The sequence below is a fragment of the Styela clava genome, chromosome 3 (assembly GCF_964204865.1).
Source record: "Styela clava chromosome 3, kaStyClav1.hap1.2, whole genome shotgun sequence".
Classification (NCBI taxonomy): domain Eukaryota; kingdom Metazoa; phylum Chordata; class Ascidiacea; order Stolidobranchia; family Styelidae; genus Styela; species Styela clava.
In genome coordinates this window covers 18,551,493-18,564,163 of record NC_135252.1, presented here as the reverse complement: position 1 = coordinate 18,564,163, position 12,671 = coordinate 18,551,493, and the positions used below count along the sequence as shown (strand labels likewise).

Sequence of the window (12,671 nt, the reverse complement as noted above, 5' to 3'; positions counted from 1 at the left end):
CACCCTAACCTGGTACACATACTGTGTTCAGGTTGTGCGCCATCTTGGTGCACATACTTCATGACGCACTCTAACCTGGTACACATACTGTGTTAAGGTTGTGCGCCATCTTGGTGCACATACTTCATGACGCACTCTAACCTGGTACACATACTGTGTTCAGGCTGTGTGCCATCTTGGTGCACATACTTCTGGAGTTCCAAAATTTCTTTGATTGGTGGGTTCAAAGTGACTATAAATCACTATAGTCACTTTGGGTGTGCTCATATTACGTCATGTTGAGTTATTTAAAGATGTTGAAGATTACTGATATGAACTCGTGATCATTCTCTACTACTGCATGCTGTTTTCCATCAAATTGCGGACGCTAATAAATAATGAAAGAAAAATGATTCCATTTCTTCTGCGCTGTTTCCCTCTCCTCTGTGCTGTTTCGCGCTCTTCTGCGCTCTTCGCGCTCTATTCAGAAAAGTAGTAAGACCGAATTCCAGTTGCTTGTTAGCGTCATCTTCCGGAATGCCTGAAAAAGAGACTATTATGATAAAGCTGAAGCCCTGAAAAATATAACATAAACGATATCAATTTTATGGATAATGTTAGATGGACTCAATAAAACATTATCAGTGTCCTTGATGTCATTTATTTTTTATTTAATTATGATTTGTGATTGTTCAATGAGTTTTTCAACATTTCAACATATGAAATTTCGTACGTTCTGTTGACTACTTGACTATAACAATTTGTCCCGGGAATAAAAATCTTATAAAAGAAGCAAGTTTATTATAAATAATTTATTTACATTGCATATATTTATTATTTCTTTAAAATGCGCCTCCTAAAAAATTACTTTTATCAGTAGAAGTATAAACTATTCCATTTCCTGTGCGCAATCGCGAAATCGTATTGCCACTTTTTTGACTCAAACAGCATTCTGTTCAAGAGCAGGGATCTTAAACGCGGGTAAATTCATACCTTAAAAATGTTGCATCGATTGGTCTTCAATTTTGCAAAAAAATAATTCACTCTTTTAACTACTACACAAATATGTTATATGGAGTCGTTAAGTACATACTAGATCTCAACATTTTTGTTATTGCAACGTTTTCTGTTGTGTAACAAATGGGGTTAAACTCTCGCTACATCGAAGAAAGTCTGTTTGCTATATAGGAACATGGTATTGCGACTGGTAATGTGAGGTATTCTACATTGGATTCCTTTTTCAAAACCCTTTTCGGCCAATAAGGTATTGCAGGTATTTGTAGAAGTGAACTTTTAAACATGGAATAATTTATAGTTCGAGATTTACAGAAAGGGAAATCAGAGAATAACGGTTTATTTCTTCTAAGTTAAGAGTTTTTGCGACAAAATATATCATAATGAAGCATTGTACATTGGAAGAAACTAATAAATAATAGACTTCGACGCAAGCTTGTATCCTGCATGGCCATACCATGTTTAGCATTAGAGTGTATTGGTATATATCCAAGAGTTTAATAAGTTGGCATAAACTATATTTGTTGGGCCTGGCGCTCAACTTATCTACTTGACAACGCAAGAAAAACATGAACAGTAATCAGTTTGTAGCAACACAGGTGCATCAAACGAAACAATGTTATTATATCGTTACAAACTATTACTATGCATGTTGATATAATGTCGCATCACGATGAATTCTTGATCATTGAAATGCCTTCGAACAAGCAAAGTATATTAGTCACAGGTGGCCAGAATGTGGCAATTGTATAAATAATAAACTTTTTCTTATTCGACGTGGTAAAAACGGAGATGCATGGTTGATATTCTATCGCCAGATGTGGAAAATCACATATATTGTATTAAAATTGTATTTTTATTCGAAACGATATTGTTAAACACACATAAACTGAAAAAACAAAACGCATTTTGTTTATTAATATTATCAATTGTTGAAAACTTCAAATATACAGAAGTTATACTATTATTTGTCTTGAATAAAAAATTTTTTAAATCCAGCCTTAGTGTGATTGTCTTTGTCATTTTTCTGGTTAATAGCCCAGATCCAGAGAAGAATTATAAAATATAACAGCGATAGCACTAATTCACATCTTGCTTCTGTTTTATTTAAATAATAATACAAATGTGAAACCTGATGATTTTATCGTGATTTAAAACGGAACAAAATCCTGGTAAAACTATATTCAATTTAATATGTTGCAATAATAGTAATAGTAAATATTATCTGTGTTGTTCTACATGAATATGTTGAATTACACATAATTTTAAGGTTATTTTGGGAAATTGGAAATAATTAATATCATATTGTCTATGATCCAAGTTTTATTTTCGCAACGAAACAGTAAAGATTACAATGTTAGCGAAGAATAAGTTGACTTAGCTCCCGAAATTTGTTGCGATATTCCGACTAAAGTAACAATTCGAGACACAAGTAGGTGCAGCAGGTGTTCTGTCGGATTGAGTACCCAACACCAATGCAAACAGCATCTGCTTAGAGATATAACATGGCACGTAACCGTACATTTGCGTCATTTGAAAGAAGATCTTCAAGTTGACTGGAATGCGAAGATCTTCGTTCGGTAAGTGTTGAAATCAATTTTTATATTTAAAATAGGGTGTGGTCTCTATAGTGCAGGAGTGCAATTTGGAGAAATATTATTTCGTTGGTAGAATCTAACAAAGTGCAACTTGACATAGTGCTGAATTAAGTAATCTATGTATGCATTTTCCTAAGATGATAATTGAAAGTAATTAGAGATTATTTGAGTTAATTTGTACGTCAAGCATATCAAATTTAAATCTTGATATGATCACAAATTTGAGAATAATTTTAGAAGATAGAGCCTAAATAAATATATCGTTTGTCGATAACATACAGTGCATATATATTGAGTCAAACTAAATTAAAATGGACATCAAAAAGGGCAATAAAATCTAACCGAGTATGATAAACCTGGCGGTTACAATTGATTGCGCAATTTTTGTGACTCGATTTATCCCTAAGTACTTAACTACCTGTCTGAAATTTGGGTCACAATTATTCTCTCACTTTAAATCTCTAACCGAACCTATTGTGAGTAATTCAAGAACCGATATACGTGGGCTACATAATAACGACCATTTAAAAGAAGGTTACTCTATACCCCATGCATGATAAAGAGCAATTATTTCTGTCCAAAATAAAGGCACAGTTACGCGTCGGTAACAATGGGGAGATATGGTCTACCGCACTTGTTCATTTTGTAGTTTCGTCCCCAAAATAAAACGGGTTATTTTACATACGTCAGATCAGGCGACAGAAGGTAATTTCGAATGGTGTGAGAATCACAAGACAAAAAAAATCTTGCGATTACGACAAGAATATACTATGAACAATGAGGTAAGACAAATTTTATGTTTTATTAGAAATAAATTGCTCTCATATGCAAAAATGCAAATATTTTATAAAAACATTTAAGAATAGAAATCTGAATGTGGTTACTATTAAAACGATTAATTTGCATGATTGTTGTATTTTTGGTGTCAGTTAAAAATTGGTTAAATTGGTCAATTGCGGATCCAAAATTTGTTATAACAAACATAATATAATTTGACGCACATCGGATAAAAAAAACTTTTTCCTGTCCATATGAGAAATTGACTTGATCAGAAACACATAAGAAGTAGATGGCTTAGCTAAGCTCATAACGGAATATATAAATTTCCCGTTTATGTACAGGGCATAGCCAACAGCAATGGGCTAATAATTTATAGTGATACAATATAAATTTCAATTTGTTTATCTGATTAGTATGTCCGAACAAAATTATAACTAAATATTTTATTTTCTAAGATTTAATTTGGTATTAATTTCCGTAACAAATTTATAAAGTGAAATTTAAATGGGTATATGATTACACGCAAGAATGAGTAAAGTGGATCAGTTTTGATTTGAGTTGTAATCACAGTTGTTGCTAATTAGGGTCGATATACAAAATACAATACTTCCATGTCATTTTCCTCAAGTACTGTTGTGTAAACAAAAGATTAGTTCATAAGTGAGGATATCCTGAGCAACAATATCGTCGGAGTGGTTTAAGATAAACGTAGAACGATAATTTTAAATTTCCCCTCACTACGGTGCCAAAAGGCAATGTCGAAAAATCGCAGCTGTTCTTACTAGTTTAGTAAAATTTTATCTTTATTCAGAAAAAGAACTTGATAAATATAGACGAATCGAAAGGGCATCGACATTGAACATACACCGAATTGTATAAGTGGAATGAGGATAGAACAAAGAAGGTATTTTTATATTTTATTCTGAATAAATTGTATGACAATATAATATTTGACGAGGACATTGCGCTAATTTATATGATTGCTGATGGCTATGGGGCAAAGGACATTTGTTACTTTTGTTTTTGCATCCAAAGTCTCTTTTATGGACTATAAAACGATCAAATTATCTGTTCTTTTTATCGGAAAATTGTTTTGCGTCTTGTATAATTGCTGAAATCAAACTTACGGAAGAGGTATCTAACATGAATTAATTTTTAAACGTTTTCAATTCCATGGATTTTGCGGATGAAAAATGAACTTTGTTTCAAGTAAATTTAGATTTTTTTTAAATGTTTTTCATTGAGTCATTGCAATTAACTGAAGCGGTTTAGTGAATACCATAATTCATATCTTCAAATTGGTCTAGAATTCTTCAACAGTGACTTATTTTAAACATGAACATTTACGTCAGACGTTAGATCGGAAAGAAACTTGATTTAGCCTGAAAGAGTGAATCACATACAAACCGTGAAAAACTATTGAAATTACATCAGTCACAAAGCGAAATTCGAAGTTTTATTTGAAAACAATGTTTTCAAAATTTGGTGTGTAATCGTGAAATGGAGAAATTAGATTGATCTTAATAAGCTACATCAATTGTGTAGAATCCAAGTCCTATTTCTGATCAGAAGCTAAAATTTACAGATGCTATTGAAATACAGGATACAGGACAAATGAAAAAGGAATGATGCTCATATTGTTGCACGCCAATGAATAAGTGGTGAGCTTTTATTGAGTATTGAAAATATTAAAACTTCGGAACAAACAGTTAGCTTTGTATTATTACCTTTCGATTAGAAGTTGGAAGCTTTAAGGCCAGGTGATGTTTTGGCTGCTTTTACAACCTGATTTGGAATTGAATTTCAATACGGTTCATTGAAAATCAGTTTCTTTTCCCCAAATTTGCGACTCAGTGAGATCATTCACTCGAAAGTGATACAGTAGAATTTTGAGTGAAATTTTGTGGCAACATGTCTTATAAGATTCTAAACAACACCAATGAAAGAAAATCAGCTTGAGTTTATAATATGTGCGATAGCTAAAAAAAACTAGTGATCATTTTGATTATCCAAATTTTTTTTGTCGTGTCTGTTTCGGATTCTATTTTGACGCGTCCAAATTAACACAACAAATTACTCCTTGAAAGAATATATCTATACACTTCAGCTACGCTGATTAAAGACGTTTATGATTTACGGATGTAAATGAAATGACTACAGCTTGTTTTTCTATGCATTTAACCTGCTTGACCAAACTGACCAACCATAACATTAAAATTAAGAAAAAAAGTATGTTCAACTTGCTCCGAGTTGTAACCCTGTAATTTCTATGAGTTATCTACAATAATAAATTATTTGAGTAATAATAATAGATCAAAGATAACATTTCAATTATTATTAAATTTGACTATTCGGTTTCAGATTGATTTTAATTCTAGCTTCAACTCCTATATAGTGATATAGAATCAACATGGCATTGTAGAATTGCGACATTAGGATTAGTATTTTTTTCAGGTGTTTTAAAATTTGTAAATGTATATCTGCCAAAAATTTAGATTTCTTTAAACATCTTAAATTCTGTTTAAAATTTCTATGGATCCAAGCGGAACGAGAAACAAGTGAAGCGCACTAACGTCCATGTAATACAATAGTCTGTCGATGTAATATGACCCCATGCCTATCAAAACTGCCTTTTCCAGAAAAAGTATGAAATTCTAAGTTATGACATCTTGATCGAACCTATGCTTCATATTCCTTTAAATTTGAGATTTTTTATAATGTGTTGTGGAACTTTCACTATTTACAAGGCCCTGGACACTGATAGATATACAGCTATAATTTTCACCTGTTTTAACATGGTCTACCATGTAGGTTGAATCGGAACTAATTTAGGTTGAGACAATTTTATTTCCTTATCAATATTGAGTTTGTTTGTCAATATAGGCGTTGGCGAACAGTGTTAGTACAAAATCCAGCCAAAATTATTTAGTTAACTTGCTCTGATTTCAAAATGGAATGTTTTTTTTATAGATTAATAGAACATAGGTTTTCACTAATATACCTGATAAGCATTTTGCATCTTATTCGTAAAACAACGCAGGCGAAATTTATTATTATTAAAACTTATAACTGAGATGAACCGAATAGCCTACACAATTTTCATTTTGGATAAACGTTAATAACATTTTGTATTGCAGGAGTAACGCCGGGATCAGTTACAAAGAAATAAAATGCACGAAAACCTTCAATAAGTAAGCAAATAAAATTGATAAAATTTGAAATTAATTTATAATATACCTTCATGTACCAAGTGCAGCTTCTGACAATAACATCTCTTAAAAATTTCAAACTAATGTGTTTGTTGACTATTAATTAACAACAGAAAAAATTATTTTTTCTTGTGAATTTGATAACTTCTACTTGTTGGCATTAATTCGCTTTCACTGATTATTCAGTTTGTTAAGCTTTCTGAATTTCGTTATTTTAATTTAATTCTTTTACCTGCATGCATGAATTCTGTAATGATGAATCTTATTCACAGCTGAGAACTAAATTTAATGATTGATTATTAAGACTGAGCTGAGCGGAGTTTACAACTAAATCAAACATTAATTTATTTTATTTAAGTTAAGACTTCGTTCTAAAACTTTTCTGCTATTTTTTTTTATTTTCGAGAAGACTGCCATCAAGACTGTTTGAAAAAGGTAAATTAAACGCAAATTGGTGAAGTAGATATGTTGCCAATCGTGAAATTAGATATATATATGAACCCACGCAAAATAAGTAAATAATTCAAAATTTTAAAATCGTTTTATATAGAATGAGAAAGATTGGCAACAATATTGGGTGACGGGAAATAGTTAGTAATGATGACAACGTTACTGAGCAGATTCTGAAACTTTCTGTGATAACAAACCAACGCTTAGTCTGAGCTTTGTTTAATCAAAATAACATTATCACTAGTAAAAAAAAAAACTTTTTCAATGTATACAAGTATGAATTTATAACAGCTGTTTGAACAATTAAAGTAAAATGTTGCCAATATATGAAGTAATAATAATTAAATTCTAGATAATTCTTAAATTTCAGTAAATATTTGCCTGTCAAATATTTGCTTTTAATTTTTACATTTTAGTGCAGAGGTGTGCAACAAGCGGGTGGCGGCCCTCAACCCGGCCATCCAAGCCATTTAATGTGGTCCTTGTCAACATTCAGATTTTTTCACATCAAGCATAAAATCGTAATCCGACAGTTTAAGTTTAAAGGCGCTCATGTGGATAACAATACACAATATTTTTTACTCTTGTGCCTGCGTTAAATCTTTCACCGTTTGCCCGGTGCATTTATTACTGTAAGAATAAGCGACAGTCGCTTTCTCTTCTCTTGCCTTTCCCGCTAAATTTTTTGTGTGGGTCGGTTAGGTTCTTGAAGCTGATTATTTGGCCAGCCGATAAAAATGTTGCACACCCCTGTCCTAGTGTATTTGTACTCAATTCTGATTTGTTTTCCTCATCTATATACTCAACTTAAAATTTGAAATCATAAATGATGACAGTTACATTCAACATGAATCTCCAAATTTCTTTGGTCGAATGTATGGGAAAATGATAGGTCTGAAGAAAAAAAATAAAATAAATAAATAAAAAATAAATATTTGAAACAAGAACAGAACCGAACAGAAAACATATTAAAGGTTATTTAAAATATGCTCAAGGCTAAAGAATTTTTCTGCAGAGTTTTCTTCGTGAGTATTTAAAATCTAAATAAATTATTAGTAATTATCGTCAATTAGAAAAACGCTATATCATAGATGCATGAAAGTTATATAAAAATATTTGTAGATCAAGGTGCCGTAGATGAAATAGAATAAAAAAAACGCTTAACTGCCAACTATTACGTAGCGAGAACCTTTTTTAGGATCGCCTGCAAAATGTAGATGACAATTTTGTATTTCTGTGGTATGAATTTTTAGGAATATAAAACAATAATTTTCTCGCACTTCTTATGACACACCCCTTATTAGGAAATCAGCACTAGCGCTATACATATTAATAAATTTGATTAGAAACTGAATAAATTGTGCATTTTTAACCAAATATGACGACTCGACATTCACAGATTACCTAATTTAAAGCAATTTCTGGGAAATAATCGAACTTTTTTTGGTGCGTTCTATATTAATATATATAGTTAATAGTATATTAATTTAATCCATTATCCTAGTATATACTGTTGTAACAAAGCCAACGCCGAATGTTTAAAATATAAATTGAGTCAAGGAAATATTAGATTTCAGTAGTACAAAAGGTAAAATAAAAATTTAGATAACTTCTGGAGATAAAATCTAAAATAATTGAAATTCTGATCTATTGTATACTGCACTTGAAATGTTTGTTGCCAAACGCCATGTGAACTAACGCAGGACAAAAGAACGTTCACGCATCAATTGGTGGTTAGTTTGTAAAAATTCCAAAACCTACAATTTCCTTCGTTTACTAAATTCTTAAAGTCTTGAAGATTTAACCCACAAATGATCAGGTTCTTCAACCTATGACGTCATTTTTACGGAGTTGGAGAATAGATTAGAAACTCGATCCTATTCGCAATTGTGCTTGTTGTTTAACAACTAAATTTATCAAGACTAAGCAAACGCCACTCTGGTGACGAGTAAATTTTGCTGTCATGAGAATAATTAATATTTGGTACAATTTTATGCAAAATCTCTATGAAATCATAATAAATTAAATAATCGATCCTTTTTTTATTAAATTAACTAAAGCGTAGCCTACCTATTCTCCACACATGGAAACCATATTATTCGTCGCAAAATTAAAATCAATGACAAATTTGATTGCAAAAATTTGCTGCTGATGTAAGAGAAAGCATAAATTCTTTTGGATTAGATCATAAATATTCAATTAGTAAAAACAAAAAAATAAAAACTAGAACAGAATAAAAATAAAATGAATTATAATCTAATATATCAATGCATGTTTTTCATATTATGTTGTTAGTTTGCGTCACAACACTATAAGAATGCTTAAAATAATAGTAAAAAGTAGTCAACTCTGTGTTGATGAACTAATATATCATGAAATGTTTCATTCGTGATTGAAAGAAATGGCCATCGCTATTCTGAACAGAATTAGTTTTAGTTTCTAGATACGTAGTAGAGCAAATGCATAATTCTTTATTTTATTGATATACTTTCATATAGTTTTATACCTTTCCAACTTCGATAAATTAGTGAGATTAAAATAGAGATTTCTTTGATCGAGAGCTTCACTTGAACTTGTGTGAAACTTCAATTTTTTTCAGATATATAAATAACTTAAATGAAATATATATACTATAATATAGAAATAAACTAATACTAACTGTAAGAAATTAATCTTTTATATTTATAATGTTGTCAAAAATAAAAGTAATTTTATCTCCCAGGGTTCATGGCATAACAAAGAAAATAATAATATAATACAAAGCCCCAAAACAGGTATTCTCGAGTTTTTTAATTTGAAAATAGTATAGCGTCGGTGAATAGATAAAAGTTTTCTGTGCTGAAGAGCTAAAGTAAATATGACGCTTTTGCATGATATTATTGCCATCCATTCTGAGCAGAAAATAAAACTTTTTGGTTCTTACTTACTTTTATTTTTGCATGCTTCTTCATGTTTGCTGTCAGATAACGTTTTAAATCATCCTGCAACATTTTATTTTTTAATAATCATTTTTCTGTATCATACATGTCAATCATCTTTATTTTTCCTAACCATACAAATCAAGTTAAGTAAGATGAGCAAGAACATGTAAAATTTGTAAAATAAAGAATTCACTTCTACTTACTAACCATGGTGTACTGCTTCATTGAATAGGTTAGCTTAACAAATTAAATTAAAAGCTAACACTATTTGATGTAGCAATCCAACCTGGCAACTTCAACTAAATTCCAGTCTACTTTCTTTACTCATAAATAATCAGTCTATTACTTTATATTCTATTGCTGATATTTAACAAGCCTGTAAAATCAATGAAGTATGTACAGTGAAATTATGCTTTTTGGTTGCTTGTTGTTGATTGCAATTCTAACATAATTAACTACGTTTTTCATCCTGTTAATTAGATCGAGATGCTAAATATGACGAAGTTTATCAACTTCAGATAATCATATGAACACGTAATCGAAAACAAACGTTCAGCTTTCTTAATAATTTCGAAATAGTTAATTCGAGCCAAATTGATTTCAAAAGTACTATTCATAGTATTGAGTAGTACTCACAGGTCGGGGTCTTGAGATGAAATAAAACAAATGAATGTGTTTGGTTCTTTATATTCGGAAAAGTAGGGTGGACGATGAGGATTAACGTCCGGAGCATTTCGTCCATCTAACTTTCTGAATTTGAAGCGCGACATATTTTCAACAATCTTGTATTTTGTTTTTTAAAACTATGTAGTTCTGAATATATTCAACTGTCAGAAGTTTTTACCTACTAGCGACATCTACCGGCCTGTTTATAAACAAACAATCTAATCATGTATTAATGTTTTTTTCCCTTTCTTCTAGGTTGACACTTGGAAATATTATGACCACCTACAACTCAGAAGCCAAGAGAACCAATTTTGCAAAATTCATAATGTTATGCCATCATCGCCCCATTGGTCTCTCATACATCTTTGTGAATAAAATTGTGATACTGATATTGTATTTAATCATGCAATCGTAAAACCTTTACAATGAAAATACCGCTATGCCTTTTGAACTTTGCGTTATTATTACAAGTGTTTGCTAATTATTCAACTATAACAACATGAAGAGCATTCACTGTGAAATTTTATTCTCATTTGTATTTTCAATCATTGAGAAGCGATATACGTATATCTGATATATATGAAACAAAAATATTAAAAAACAAATTGGCGAAAACGTTATTTTACAGGTATATATTTGTCCATATTTTGTTTTTAATGATTAGTATTATCAAATACTCAATACTCCCGTGTTCTTGTTTCTGGTTTAAACGTTTAAATTATTATTTCCGTAGAAACAATTAATTCGAAATACGAAAAAGGCTTTAATATATTTTCTAATAATACACAGCAAAATACATCCTATTTACTGTAAAATAATACAACTATTCCTATATTACAATCACTTTATTTTAGGCAACCGTTCCATTTCTAAAGTGTCCTATCCTTTCTAGTGTGTTTTATTAGGCAAACACATATAAATAAAGTCAAGAACTCTATGCAACTTTCAGTCCCACATTTCACACACTGATCACTGGCGCATTGCCGAGGCTATGCAACTTGTAGCCAAAATAGAATTGTTAGACCTATCAAGACCCAACTGTTGGTACCAATAAATACCCGTAATAATTATAATGCTTCACCTCATTCTCGTCTCGTGCTTTTTGTCGTGATTTATATGAGATTGTATTTTATATACGAGCCATTCAACAATCATATTGTTTTACTTTTGGTATCATGTAATTCTTATTTACTTACGCTTACGCTAATTTACTTGCAAATTGTTTTTGTATTGTTCATATCGTGAATTTGAAAAATAATATCATGATAATAAACTTGTTGGTGTATATAATAGTTTTTCTTACATAAAAATGCACTTTGAATGTTATATAATGATGCAGTGAGGAACACGCGAATCTATGAAGAGAATACAGTTACTATACAAGATATTTAGATACTGTACATGGAAATAGTGATGGTAAAATTCGCCATAAATCAATTATGTCAACAACCTAGTTTATGACGCATTATCGCAAAAATAAAGATATTGCCAATTTCACGCACATCATAAATGGTAAAAAATATTCCAAAGAGTATTAGTGGCCGAATAGATAAATTCCATCTTTCAATACATATACTTATTACAGACATGTTGGTGACATGGTGTTTTTCGAAGAAGAAACTGAGTGTTTCATTCATTTCGATTAAATGAACTGTTAAGATGATTTTGAATTGAATTTATTTGGAATATAGAGTTATTTAATCTCTCTTACTTCGTATAAGTAAATACCGCTTAATTAATATTACATAAATTTTATTATAGTTAACCCAAAGTAATTTGATAAAATTTAGTTTTAATGAACAAGACAGATATAATTAATAGAACTTAGAACTAAAATGAGAGTATTTATAACGATAATCCCATTATTCGCGGCACCATGTACATATGCAGGCTCGTATAGTATATACCTATGACAGGTTCAATAATTTGCGCAATATTGGGTTATAATGCATGATGCACTCTTCAAAAAAAGACCCGTTTTTGAAAGCTATATGCATGTTAAAATCATTTACTCAGACAAGACCTTTGGTGTGTGACTTTAGCATTCCGAGTCA

General features: G+C 30.7%; 1 long non-coding RNA gene across 9 annotated transcripts; it reads left to right on the top strand.

Annotated features, from left to right (window-relative positions):
* The first annotated feature begins 1,774 nt into the window (after positions 1-1,774).
* LOC120342027 (uncharacterized) lies at positions 1,775-11,890 on the top strand. Of its 9 annotated transcripts, none has more exons than XR_013474767.1 (9): positions 1,775-2,573; positions 3,287-3,373; positions 4,183-4,275; positions 4,957-5,032; positions 6,509-6,562; positions 6,990-7,015; positions 8,026-8,055; positions 9,753-9,804; positions 10,873-11,817. It is a non-coding gene; the product is annotated as an uncharacterized LOC120342027 (long non-coding RNA). The 9 variants fall into 9 exon arrangements; XR_013474762.1 differs by having other exon boundaries at positions 1,794-2,573; positions 3,282-3,373; positions 6,987-7,015; XR_013474761.1 differs by having other exon boundaries at positions 1,795-2,573; positions 3,282-3,373.
* The last annotated feature ends 781 nt before the right edge of the window (positions 11,891-12,671 follow it).